Genomic DNA, 14,241 nt, shown 5'->3' on the forward strand with positions numbered 1-14,241 from the left:
CAATACCTGCAAACATAAGACTGATTTTCCAGCTCAGTACTTTACAAGTAACTATGGCAATTCTATAATCATATTGTGTCATCTTAGCTTTAATGTCTTTACCGTGGTCTGCAGATGCGGTTAGGTGGAGAGGATATTTTAATAATCTGTGACTGTTGATTGTGCCTTGTAGCTTGTGTCTATCTTGAAATAAAAGGCCAGTTGGTCAGTGTCCAGAAGAAAAGACGAAGTAGGATTTTAAAATTGGACCTTTTTGCTTGGCTGTCTCAAACTGAGGGCTTCCACTTGACTGCTGATTGTGGGCAAGGTAGTAGGGGAATTAAGCTAACAACACTCTGAGCTGAACCTTGTGGGTGGGCTGGAGAAAGTATGCTCAAAACAGCAGAACCCCAATAACCTCTGCTGTGGAACCACTCATGTGACTTGCCAGACTCCAGTGTGAAGTAGCGTTCTTTCTGTGCTCTGTTATTGTTTGCATACCTTGATCCATTAACATCACTCCTTAAACACAAACAAAATGAAGGCCAAATGATTTTTTTCTTACAATACCTCTCTAAATTGCTTAGTTTGTGGCTTTTTTAAAAGATCTATTTGTCCCTTGAAAAGTTATGAGAACTGTTCTTATAAAGAACATATCTTATAGCACCCATCAGATCTTTTTCTGGCTTTTTAAATGTTCACTTCCAAATGCAAGGCTTGAAAAAATAGCAAACCAATATACTTTTTACACAGTAGATGCCTCTGAGCCATGTTTGATAGGAAATAGTTTTTTAAAATTCCACTTTTAAGTCTTAAGAGTTAATATCTTAATGTATCCACAAAAATTTCTAAATAAAGTGAAAATTTTCTCTATTTTGCTGTTTAAAGTTTTATCCGAAACAGTGCTAATGGCTATTTGCATGAATGCAGGCTAAAACCTGCTTTAAAGCTGAGCACCCACTGCAGTATTTCATTCTCTATTTAGTTTTATTAATAGTTGAGAGCTTTCGTGGTAGAAGTTATTTTGATAATCATAAGAAAAAAATCTATATGCCTATAAATAAAACTTGGTGATGAAAAGTAGGTCAGTCCTTCAGTCTGGCTTTTAGCTACATCTTAAAGATTTTTCTCTGCAGTGATTTGCTGATCCACTTATTCTTAATATCATAATCCTTAAATTTATAATCCTCAGTGATAGTTAATGATTGCTAACATGTATAATTTTCCTCATCCAGTGTCAAGGATACATTTGGTCATGTGTTTGTAAGTGGCTGTCTGTTTCAGAATCTGGTTATTCAAAGTGTACGTAATTAAATTACCAAACAGCAAATACACTGTCTGCAAAAGTCACTGACCTAGAATGTTGCCTCTAAGCTTTTGAGCATGGCTGATAGTGGAATGATGTAAAATGACATGAAAGCTGAAGACATAATTGCTCATTGTGAATCTTTTTTTCAGTAGCTAACATTATTCTGAAGATGAAAAGTGACAGTTATATATTTTTGGCAATGTTTCCCTGCAGGAAAGGAACATGCAACCTACTTATTTTTGCTACTGTTAGGGCTGACTCAAAATTATATTCATAAAAAGTTTATTTACTGACATTATGGACTGAATTTTTGAGCGGTCTTTACCCAAGTACTAATTTAGGGCTCTTACAGTCTAGGTATGTAGTCATGCAAAATGAGCTGTTAGAGGTTTATCCACAAAATATCACAAAAGTTATTTCTAGGGCCAAATGCTGTGTTTTGGGAGTTTTTAAAAAAAAAAAGTAAAGCATTCAAAATTCAGATGCTGCTTCTGAATATCTGGCTGCACAAAACTTAAAAATGCCATCTGGTGACAGCTTTACCTTCTACGCAGATTCCATCAGACTGCACGCGTGTGTGTGTTCCCATTGCTTGCAAATTTACGCTTGAAGCTGATGGAAATGATACATATGTGAAAGCTTGGAAAGCAGTTAGTGAGCAACCTTATTTTAAGAGCTGATAAAATGTAGCAGCCAACAATCTTACAGTGAAAGTAGAGCTTAAGCACATACTGCAGTATTCTGGGCTTGTAAGTATGCATGCTCTGTGTTCATTTTAACACTAACTGTTACAGTTTCTGATAATGATAAAGGTGCATAAGCAGCAGTCATTTCAGGAACCTACCAGTCTTGTTTACGTGCAATGCAGAGATACCAACAGGCCTTCCTAACTCATTGAACAATAAAGTTAAAACTGTGACTCTTCCTGTTATGAGGAGGATAGTGACATGAGTGTCTTGTGAGCTCAAGCAAAGCAAGAAAGCAAGCAAGTTGCTAATGTAATCTTATTGATCTGGGATCCAAGTCAGAATTTCTTTGTAGATGTAACCTATACCAGTTCATTTGTGATAGAAAGACAGCAGAAGAATAGTCTGTTTAATTTTAATGGCTGCAAAGTGTCCTTAAAACATGGTCTATTATTTGTAGGCACTTTATTGAGTTACCTTTCAGTTTCACTTCAGCAAAGGCTAGTGTATTCTCCTGGCAAATAATTTTATTGTGGATATCCTGAGCTAATCTGATAGTGTCCTCATAGAAAATGAGGCAGGAAGACTTCTCTTTCAGGAAAATATAGCTTAGGTACCTCATCTAAGTAAAGGGGAACCATTAGTGCTAGACATCATGACTGATCAAAACCAGCTGGAAAGGTATGTACCTAAGTTCTAGCAAAAAAATGTCTGTGCAGGTATGCATGTCTCAGACTTGAATTACTCCTGAGCAATGCCCCTGACTAATTAGCAATAGATACAGTACTGCCCCCAAAATGTCAGTACAAAGTTTAAAGTAGAAGTCATGTTCCCAGACAGATAACAGTCTCTATAAGGAGGAAGGAAATGTAATATTTGGGGGTTTTTTAAAGTATGAAGTGTCTTAGGTGCCTGTCTGCATCCACAAAGGCATTGATGGGATGGGTGGTATAGTAATGGAGAGAGGGGAAGAAGGGAATGTTTTTAGGTACTTTAAGAATTGACTCTTAACAGTCAGTTTGTGGTATTAACTTTGAACAGACCTGTGGTTTAGTTATCTTACTCTTGATGCACGTCACCTGGTTCCAGAAGGCACTTCCAGTCAGCAGTTACAAGCAATGTCTAAAATCTTGCAGAACATAAATCACCTCTTGTAAAGGCTGATACAAATCTGATGTCAATTCATAGTTCTAGGTCAGAGAGGAGTGCCAATAGGTACCCCAAATAAAGAAGCTCCTGGATATTGTGACAGAAGATATTTTAAATCATGTGATAATGTTTTGCTTCAGCTTTTTTCTCAAATGCAACCAGTGAATGGCTTAGTTTTACTAGCTCTGTGTCAAAATAATGGGAAATAATGTAAAGCGCACAATGCAAAGGGACAGAGGAAACAAGCTGCCGTTGCTTCAAAGTATGTACACTTGTGCTGTGGGAGCCATTGTCAGACAAAAATATGCCATGAGCTCTTTCCCACCCACGTACCTCAAGCTTCATGAAGCAAGGGAGACTGTCATGTGGTGGCAAAGGCCAGATTATCATAATGTGGGTGTGACATTTCTGCCCCAAAATACTCTCCTGCCTGTTGTGTTCCGAAGCTCCTTATTTGTACCTGCAAAGCAGTAATCTGCACAAATGGAGTAGTTGGGTGTCCAAGTGCTGTGTGTCCAGGGCCACCCACAGTTTTTCTGTGGGCAGAAATGCTCTCTCTGTAGGTGGGAACATGTGTTTTTCAAGTACATGTTCTTTTGTTTCTCTCTTCCCCCCTCCCCCAAGAGTGACATCTACCTCTGACTGCATTTTTATTTAGTGTAGGATGCGTGGGACCATACTACTTTTACATTTCTCTTGTGTGTTGGCTTGCCAAATTCTCAGCTTGTACAAATTGGCATAATTCCACTGAAATCAATAAAAGTATGTTGACTAAAACCAGCAGAGAATCTGAATTCATTAGTTAGCAGACCACAATCTATGTGAACTTCTGGAACGATCTCCCGCAATTGTTTTAGGGATGTACAGGGGTCTTCCTGGAGATGCTACAAAGACTTCCTTTAAGGTATTCTGTAGGTCACAGCTGGCTCCTGTCTTTAAAGTACTGTCTTTTTTTCCCTGTTGTCTTCTAAGGTTACATCCTGAATGTCTGTCTGAAAGTTTGTTTAGTTTTGGTATCCCTCTAGCAGTTTGTGGCTTCCCTAGTCTGTGGGACAATGGAGGCAGTAATTTCATCGTGTCTGTCAGTGTGGTAACCAGTGGCATATTGATACTGAGACAGTGAACTGGATGGCATTTAAATGTAAATCTATTGTCATGAACTCTAGGCTTATCATGGCTCATTATTTTGAGGCAAACACAGTAATTAGCACGGGATGTACTTTATGATAATTAGGAATGTTTTAGATGTCAGATGGTGATGTTGACTTTTGAGGGCAACCACCTGGACTCAGATCTCACTAGCTAAAATTGATATTTTTTTATTTCTTTTTGTTTCATTGTTTCAAAATGCCTATGCTAAAATATTTTAACTGTTTAATCACTAAATACTAGATCCATGCAATCAATTAGCTTAATAGAATGATTATTAGTGTAACTTGCTGTTACCCATAGGTGATACTGTACTGTAGATAAGTAGTTTATGCATATTGTAGTTTATCTTGAGTGCAAAATGAAACTTCCACTACCTTAATGGCTGGGTGAATGCTACTTTCCAGCTATCTTGCCTCTTTGCCTGACCTGCTACCTGAACCTTCTGAACACTGGTATCCTAGAATTGTGCTGTCTGGTCCATTTTAGACTTGTTTTTTTCATCATAAAGACCAAGCATGACTTTTCTAATTGAGAAAACAATGACACAAACAAACCACAAAAAACCCCTACAACACAATAACTTGTATTGTCAGGTATCATGATAATCTATTTGCAAACTTAACAAAGCCACTTTAACCTATCTTAAAACATCATCAAAATTTTTAGGGCTAGCTTGGAAGCAGCTGTATCTCATGAAACAAAAAGGAAAGATCAGAATGTGTATCATGGACTTAGGTTAGCTGCAGAGCTAGGGGGCTTATTTCTGATTTACTGTGAAATATAGACAAAGTTTCTATTGTAATTCATGGCTTGCATGGATTAGATTTTTCTGCACTTGAAGCTTTCCCTAAATTTTTGGTATCAGTTCAGATCCAAACCAAGGAGGAGGAAACTATTTTTTTTGTATTCTAGTGACAATGTGAAGGCAGTCTCATAACCAGCAGATATAGAAACTGGGCTATCAGTTTTTTGATAAGTCATATTTGGAAGCTGTGTAACTTGAATACTTGTCCTGTTTCTTCCTCAGATCAATACTTCCTAAACTCAAACATAAACCTTATCTTACATGTACTTGTCAGACATATTTGTGTATTCAATTTGTGATTACTTCTATGAAGTGACATCTCTAATGGCAATGTAAAATACTGAGCTTGTAAATACACTTTGGATGCAAGTGACATCTCTAATGGCAATGTAAAATAGTGAGCTTGTAAATACACTTTGGATGCAGACAGCAGGAGGGGGGAAGCTAACCATTATGCTTACTACATGAGCGAAGAATGAGGATGCAATAATGTAAAATAGTGTTATCCTTTTACTTCTAATACATTCCTTATTAGATAGTAGTTAACTTTTATAATTGCATTCCAGAAATTGTTTGCCTATATTATATGACAGTATCTGCAATATCTCCCCGTAGTGACAAATGGCAAATGTTTTAATGGTACTCTTATGTCTATGAACCTTGAAGATACACCTCATATATGAGGGAACACTTTAAGCGCATGAAAAACTTGCTGCTTTTGTATTTTTTTCTTTCCATTGCCCTTTTCACAGCCTGTACATTTAAAATTAAAATAATGTGAGGGAAATGAAATACAATGGCAAGTTTAAATATTTTTTACTAAATCATTATAGGCTTCCACTTGTATTCAAACTTCATTCCCACTACTACATGCTTCCATGGTTTCTAAGTTTCAAAACATTAGTGATTTTCTTTTGGGGGGGAGGGGGGAAGCAGCTATATTTTGAAAAAAATTCTCTAATTTCAAAAAATTGCAAGTGCTGCATTACAAGGGGATGAAATAATTATTTAAACATAGGAAAGAACTTGTGAGCGCTTATGTATCTACGGAATAATGTTAGATAAATTTAAATGTGTTAACTGTGTGGTGCCATTACAAATGCTATTTTTGGCTGAAAAGGAGCAGTGATTGCTTGTAAAATAAGGAGACATCAGACTATTTCAGCTAGCCTTGGCTGGGCTATTTGGAATGTGGTCTGCGTTTCTGGCACTTGCACTTAAGGAGGATGCATAGGAAGACAAAAAATTAGGACAAAATTAAACCTAAATAAAAGAAAGGGCAAGATATAAAAATTAGGAGTGGGTGTCACCATGCAAGTGCTTTAAAAATAGTTTTCATTATAATTTTGACAAGTAGCAAAGATAAACATCAAAAGAAAAGAGGGTGGTCAGCAAGAAAAACATGGTGTTCACGTTAGGGAAAAGTCAGGATTACAAGATCATTCTTTCTTCCATAAAGACCCATGATCAGAGTCCATGATCATCTAGATACTGCTTCCAGTTCAATTATAGACTACTTCTATATTTAACTCTTTAACTTACTGTGTGTCATTTCATCTGTAAAGCAAGAGATATTAGTGTGGTGGTGTTAGTCTGTGCCAAAAAGCGAGTCTAATGTATTCATCCTAACATGGTCCTGAATATCTCAAGCTATTTCTATCATAGGAATTCTTTGACTTGTAGTTTTAGAGGTAAACACAAATGTCTTTCTGTACTTGATAAACAGAAGTTATAGACTTGATGCAGAAACTGTTGGGTTAGATGTGTTGACCCATCTTATGCCAGAAGTCAGGAAAGAAACCTGAACATCTAGAGGTAAGTAAAACCCCAACAACTACAGACCTTATAACGAGCCCTTAGTACCACCTCTGCTGTCTTGAAGCACAGTATTGTGTGCACTGGGGAACAGCAACTGATCTCTCCTCTATGGAAAGTATATTATATTCCTTCTACTCCTCCACTGCTGTAAAACTAGTGCTCCTATTATGTCAAGGTCCATTGCGTTTACTGCAACTTTGATATGCATGACCTAAAAATATTGCTGAGAGTGAATTATTTACAATGACACTGAGGACCAATTTTCTAGAATGTCTCCGTGGCCTGTGGGCATTGCACTGAGTACATATGTATCATATTAACAAAAATCCATGAAGATAACCATGAAACCTTTCCACAGTATTTCACAACTACCATTACCAAAATGGGATTGTTCTGTGGCTATATGGTGTAAGGAAAGACTTCTGTGAGCCAGCATCTCCTGTGGGGTGTGGAATAATGGTATTGTTTTGCCAATGAACATTCTGTAAATTGCTAGTCTGTAGAAATTTTCTTTTGGATAAGTTGTATGAAATATCATATATCTGTACACTAAGAAATTTTTATCTCTATGTGAAAACATGATGTCACTAAAATCACTGATAAATTTTATACTAGGCACCATTAAGAGATCATTGCTGCAGAGTCTGTTCTTCAGAAACCAGTAGAAACTTGCAGTCCAGGTGAAAATATTTGTTTTATATTTGTAATGGGTGTGGATTGATTATCTGTGCCTAGGTCAATGCTGGCTGAATTTTCTGCACCCTTTTCTAGTATGGTATGAATTGTTGCTGTTTAATATTTAGTGAGAGCATGAAAAAATTATGATAGAAATTGGTTTTCACCCAATTTCTGAGGAAAAGTACTGCCTTTAGAAAAGAATTGTCCTGGTTTCAGCTGGGATAGAGTTAATTTTCTTCCTAATAGCTGGTATAGTGCTATGTTTTGGATTTCAGATGAGAATCATGTTGATAACACACTGATGCTTTTAGTTGTTGCTGAGCAGTGTTTATACCAAGCCAAGGCCTTTTCTGCTTCTCACCCCACCACACCAGTGAGTAGGCTGGGGGTGCACAAGAAGCTGGGAGGGGACACAGCTGTGACAGCTGACTGAAACTGGCCAAAAGTATATTCCATACCATATGATGTCATGCGCAGTGTATAACTTGGGGGAAGCTGGCCAGGGGTTTGGACCATAGCTCAGGAACTAGGTGGACATGGGTGAGCAATTGTGCTCAGTTGTTTTGCATATTCTATTATTATCTTCCCTTTCTGTCATATTAAGCTGTCTTTCTCAACCCATGAGTTTTACTGTTTTTCCCCCAATTCTGTCCCCTGTACCACTGGGGGGGTGGGGTGGGTAGTAAGCAAACAGCTGTGGCTGTTTTAGCTGCCTGTCAGGTTAAACCACAAAGAGGATATAACTCTCTTTTCCCTGTACTGGAGCCTGTCCCCCCCAAGGCTAATTGTTCAGACATTATCAGTTAGCATAGAAAACATATATATACAGAAAACTCCAGGACACTGGTTCTTTCCAGAGTTGCCAAATTCCAGAATCTTCTATTTTGGTATTTTCTCTGTTAAAAATACATAACAAAACTATAACTAGCATTAATAAATGTATTGCAGAAACAAGACCTGATTTTAGGTTCCAATAAGGAACAGCATGTTGTTGTAAGAACATACTAGCTACAATTTAATTTGAGTTTCTCCTTCTAGATATATAATATACCTTTTACTCATGCTTTTAGTAAGATTTTTATCTATTTGCAATAGGTAAGTCAGTAGTAATTCAAGTTCCCATTTTTGTAGAAATGAGTAAACTTAAATACAGGCTTATCTCTGAACAGTTGCTGAGAAGCCATATATCCATAGCAGCCCTTCCTTTTAATACTTAGCTCTGCTGTCTGACCACAATATTGTTCAGTGAGCAATAGACTCTGTGGGTTCTTCTCGGGTAAATATTGCAATGAAAAAATAAAATCTTCCCAAACATCAACTTTATATAATGTCCAAACAATTTCAGGATTTAAGTCGTTAGGGTGGTTGTCTTTGAGGAACTGATTTTTTTTTCTTATAAATGTCAGTCTTGCATATGATTGAGGACTGATCTCTTTCATGATTGAAATATATTTTTTATCATTTAGGTAGACTGGTAACAAAGTTCAGGAGGAGCTACAGATGCATCCTGCCATGGTAGCCTTGCTTGTATCCTGTTCAGTTGCTATATGGTGAAGCATGGATAAAACAAGCAAGCACAGTATACAAAACAACTGTTGTGTAACTGATGTGCTGAGGAATCTGTAAATAATCAGACTAAAGTATTGTTAATAGATCCCCCCATTATGAGGAGGAACAATATGAACACTGTGCAATTACCTAACTTTTAGAAGCAATTCTTACTGCAGAGTATCTGAGTTGCCCTAAGTCTAAAGGCTGAACTTACCTTGGATGACTGGTCCTTCTGTATGTCTGACCACGTCAATAAGGGGTTGTAAAGAAATAAGGACAAATTTGTGAGCTTTATTTACACTTTTATTTTCTTATTACTTTCAGCAATACTGAGTGTGACATAGGTACCCAAAGTTTACAGAATTTTACAGTTTTACAATTCCATTATTATTACTGGATATATGTTTATCATCTTTCAGATCACTAAAAAAGGCAAATGTAGTATTTGCCGTCTAATAGTATTTAGGTGCTTAAAATCAATTTCATGAAAAATTAATCTTTTATTTGATATAATATTTTGTCTGTATTTTTGAACTCTGGCTCCCATCTGTATTTGTCAGGACAATTATAGAATAGTTTTTGACCCATTCCATAATGACTAGTTAAAATGAGATTTAAATATTCTTTCCTATTATGCTCAGAGTCCTTAGGAGTGGATATACACAAAATTCCCTGTATTATTATTTACTTCCACATACACACAGAATAAGAATTCTTATGCTTTCAGTGATGCTGAACCCTGGGAGGACAATATTCCAGAAAAAGGCAGCAATTTTTTTTCTAGTCTGTTAAGTTAAACACACTTAAACAAGCAAGCAAAAAGTCAATATCCCCAACTATTTTTTTTACCAGACAAATGTAGCCTATAAGAAGAGTTTGCTTCTTGCTACTGCTTTCAGAGCTGATGTTCCTCTCAATGGCAACTGTAAAATGTGGGGCCACAGTTGCATTCATTGTTCAGTGAGCTTGTCCACATAGTTAAACCCACCGACAGCAATGAATGTTGATTGTGACCTTTTTTGGTAAAGCTTGGCAGGGTGAGGGAGAAACATCATGTGGTGGTTAGATGGCTATCTCCGGTGTTAAGGCCTGAAAGCATGAAGTAAGGAGGAGGATGGTTAGCTGGAGGGTACAATCAACGGTCGATGGTTTTCACTTTAATTCCAAACTCACCGACAGCGTTGAATGTTCACTGAAGCAACCACTACAACAGAACTCCATTGACTTGACAGCATCCTCAAATGTCTGAAAGGAGGGGGGGGAAAATCAAAATTCACACAATGATTTTAATCATACAGATGATGCAACTTCAGTCATTTTTCTCTTACCGACACCAACACTTTTCTCTGCCTATCCTATTTCAGCCTCTGTACAAGGAGCAGGCAGTTTTCCAAACTTCTTTCTATGAAAAGAAAAGAAATTTCACTTATTCAGGCTTTAACAATATAGGTTGAAGATCCAAGCACAAGCGGATTAATGTCATTTCACAAAACTGAACTTCATGGCAAACAAAAACACAAGATCCCATATATGAACAAAGTTGGCTAACAATTTTATGAATCAGTCTTGCCAATTATAGATTGCCCAATTGAGTAAAATTTCTTCTGCTGACATGGTTCAATTGGATTTAAACTTGCTTAGGATTAATGAAAACTACATTTTCTTTTAAGAAGGCTTAATGTCTCAATAAATGTCTTAGAGAGACAGGCCTTTTTTCCTTACAAACTGTCATACATCCAGAACCTGTTGTTATAGTTTTCAGGAGGAAAAAAGGCAAATGTACATCAAGGCTTGATGACCAAAATTTTTTTCATATATTTTTAGGTGGAAGCATGCTATCCATATCCAAAAATTGATCATCAGACAATAAAGTGCTTATTCTTAAATTTATACAGTAGCACAATGCTTTTTTCCAGTCTTCTGAGCTTGCCAACTCAATTGTCCTAAATATTTAAATAACAATTAAAAAAAATATTTGTAGGTTTGCAATTTTTGTGTTGTAGGGGTAGGGGTTTAGAGATTGGATCGCAAGGCAAAACATGGTAACCTAGGAATTTTACCTTATTTGCATTTCTGAGAAGAGTTTTCCTGCAGAAGGTGATCTTGCAGCTCAGCTGATCTGAATTCTTTTTTGCTAGGTCCACTCTTTTCTCATTTCTGCTGCACTGAAATTATGTGACTGATTCATTGGCTTCTATGAGTTGCTGTTTACCTTGTCCTTTGGTAAAAGTTGTCTTATAGTCTCTCATCCATTTCTGATTATTTTAAAAACCTTTATAAATGTTGGTTTTTTTCTTAAATTAGTTTTTACTTGCATAAAGGGAACCAGCACCTAAAGACTGCAGGTCCTAAGTGTGCTGCCTGCGTATATTTTTTAAACAAATGGCATGACAAGGACATTGTCCTAGCTGTTTTTCAACTAATTCCTCTGCATATAGTGGTAGTTATTACTTCATTTAACTCAAATGTATTTTCTATCAAATATATCTAAAGGACAGAGTAATTTATATAACCTATTGAGGAACTAGACAAGAATGGAATCAACTACTTTTCTCCTTTGATAGATCAGATGTGTGTTGTTTAAGAAGGCCATTGTGATTATGAATATACCTGAATTCTAGCAAGATGTGGCAGTCAACACTTTTTTTTTTTTTGCTGATACAGCAGCAGGGGATATTTCCTGCCAATACTTTAGGTCTGAAGTTTGATTATTATTTTTGCCATTTATTTGTACCGGGCTTTCCACAGTTTAATTCCATGGATGTTATAAAATGAGTTCCTTACACCAGCATGAGTGATGAGAGAATAAGGCTCTCCAACTCAGTCTTCTGTGCATCTGCATCTGTTCAACATTGTTCTAGCCAAATGAATAGACTTTATGGTTTAGGGTCACTCATGTTTAACATCCGTCCTATTATAAGCTTTCTTTCTGTATGCCATTTCTTTCAGTACTTATTTCTAGGCTCTTATTCCCTGCTTCCATCTGTCACTTCATATTTCAACACGGGGTCTTGCCTGGCTGATACCTGGCAGTTCAGATGGGATGTAAGGGAAGGAGAGGAGCTATGTAGAGCTTGCGGCTGGGTGCATTGCATCTTAGAAGGAATTATTTTCACAGGTTGTTATTATTCTCTCCCCACCCCCCAATAATGGAAAAACCTCAGTATTTCCCTGGATACCTAGCCTCTGTTGAAACGGGCTGAAACTTGTAAGTACAAAAGCACAAAAAAAGTATTCCTGAGCTCCAGCCCTGATTCCTGATGTGTGCAGGTTATGCAGGGTAAAAATGCTTTCATCTTCTCTCATCTGGTTTTCATTTTTTTTTTTAAATCCATTACTGGGCTTAGCTAGCTGTTACAAATGCCAGCTTTATTTTAAGTTTTATTTGAGATCTGCAGGCTTATGTGAACATTCAGATTGGATGTATGGTTTTTTATTTAAGGTTAGTAGGTCATAAATAAACCAAAGCACTTTCCTTGCTATGAGCAATAGGGTCATGGTGTACATGAAATATCACTTTAAAAAAATTGGAACCTAACATGAATTGACAGAGGTACATGAGGAAGTAGTTCGTTGTGTCGCTGTAAAGGCCATAGGGATTTGGACTGCTAGAGCTGCTTGTCTTAGGAATAGATTAGATATCTTGTCTGATGACCTGTACTTAATTTAAGTGACTGCCTTTGCCAGTCCTTCCAGAGGGCAACTGTGTGAAGTAGAGCATCTCATCTTCAGTTCTTTTCCTCCTCTTGATGGCCTGACCTAAATTGAAGATATGGGTGTTGTGCTGCACAAACAGAAAATTACTTCAATGCTATGTGAACTGCATCTTTGTTTCTAATTAGCTTTTCCATTTTGACCTTGATAGCTTGATTCAAGACTAAAGTTCAATTTCATTGTACTGGTTAATACTGGCAACTGCTACATAGTACACTCATGTTTAACAGCTGCCATATGTAAAACAATAATAAAAGCTTCCTCTTCCTACTTAGAAATGATGGCTGGAGCTCTGAGGTACTACTCTGCACTGCTTATTGCCCCACCTCTTCCTTTCTTCCTTTTCCCTCCCCCACATATATGATCAATGAGATCTAAATGATAGATGTCAGGTTTGGCTTGCAGGCTACTTCACGTTTTACTACTTTTAACAATCTTACTGCTTGTACAGCAGTGAGCTCACTCAGAAACAAATACTTAGGTGAATATACAGATCTCAAGTTTGGGGGGTTTCTTATGATTTTAGTTAACTTCCCTAACAATGCATTAAACCAGTCTATTCAGATTGTACACTGATTAAAATAGTATGTTAATATATTTGTGACAGATACTGTGCATGGTTTATAGCATCTTTTTTCTTTTGCTGTTATTGAATTGTTACTGGAAGGTGGAGTTAAGACTTTTTGTAGGCAAATATTTATATAAAAGGAAGACAACAGAACAATAGCATTAATACTCATATTGCAAAGTTATCTCATAGCTACAGTTGCTGGCCACTTCTACCTCCCACTTGCCCTCTCCCACAGTCTGTCAACAGGCTTCCAGTTATACACTTGGGGATAGGAAAAAAAAATGCAATGCATGTATGTATCTTTAATTGTGTTGCAAAAGTGAATTCCAGTGGCAGTGTCTAAAAATGGCACTAATGCACTTGGGATCAGATTCTCAGCTAGTGTAAACTGACACAGCTCCATTGACGTCAGTGGCATCTGCGTTTACACCAGCTGGCACCTGGATGCTCATCTGGAAAAAAGTGAAGTAGAATTATCAGTTATCAGTTTGTATCACCTTTTCTATTTTGTGTTGTCTGTTCATCTTTTTTATTAAACCTTTCTCAAGTGACAAATTTCCATGTTGTATTGACACTTTACCTGCAATAAATTAGCAGTAATACTAAATCTCAGTAAGTATTGACATTGCTGTGCTTCCACCAAAAGGAACTAAATCCAGCTGACTGTAGTTATTAGAGATTCAATTTATTTTTGGATGACTGAGTTATGTGCTGAAAGTAAAAACTCTGTGCAGCTATCAAGAGGAAGTCCTTTTTCTGACAAAATGAAAAGTGTTCATGTCTTCTGTGGTCTTAAAAACTGCAAGAACAGAATCCAGTAATCTTCATT

At 36.9% G+C, this 14,241-nt stretch overlaps 1 long non-coding RNA gene across 1 annotated transcript in view; it reads right to left on the reverse strand.

The window, feature by feature from the left end:
• Positions 1-9,415: 9,415 nt before the first annotated feature.
• The window catches only part of LOC129209226 (uncharacterized), a 65,532-nt gene continuing 60,706 nt past the window's right edge, over positions 9,416-14,241 (reverse strand). Inside the window, exons 3-6 of the long non-coding RNA XR_008578020.1 lie at positions 11,188-13,864; positions 10,456-10,529; positions 10,301-10,372; positions 9,416-10,216 (exon numbers count right to left, since the gene is read on the reverse strand). This is a non-coding gene — a long non-coding RNA (uncharacterized LOC129209226). The remainder of the gene's footprint in view (positions 10,217-10,300; positions 10,373-10,455; positions 10,530-11,187; positions 13,865-14,241) is intronic.

This window comes from Grus americana, chromosome 8 (genome assembly GCF_028858705.1).
Source record: "Grus americana isolate bGruAme1 chromosome 8, bGruAme1.mat, whole genome shotgun sequence".
In the NCBI taxonomy this organism is placed as follows: domain Eukaryota; kingdom Metazoa; phylum Chordata; class Aves; order Gruiformes; family Gruidae; genus Grus; species Grus americana.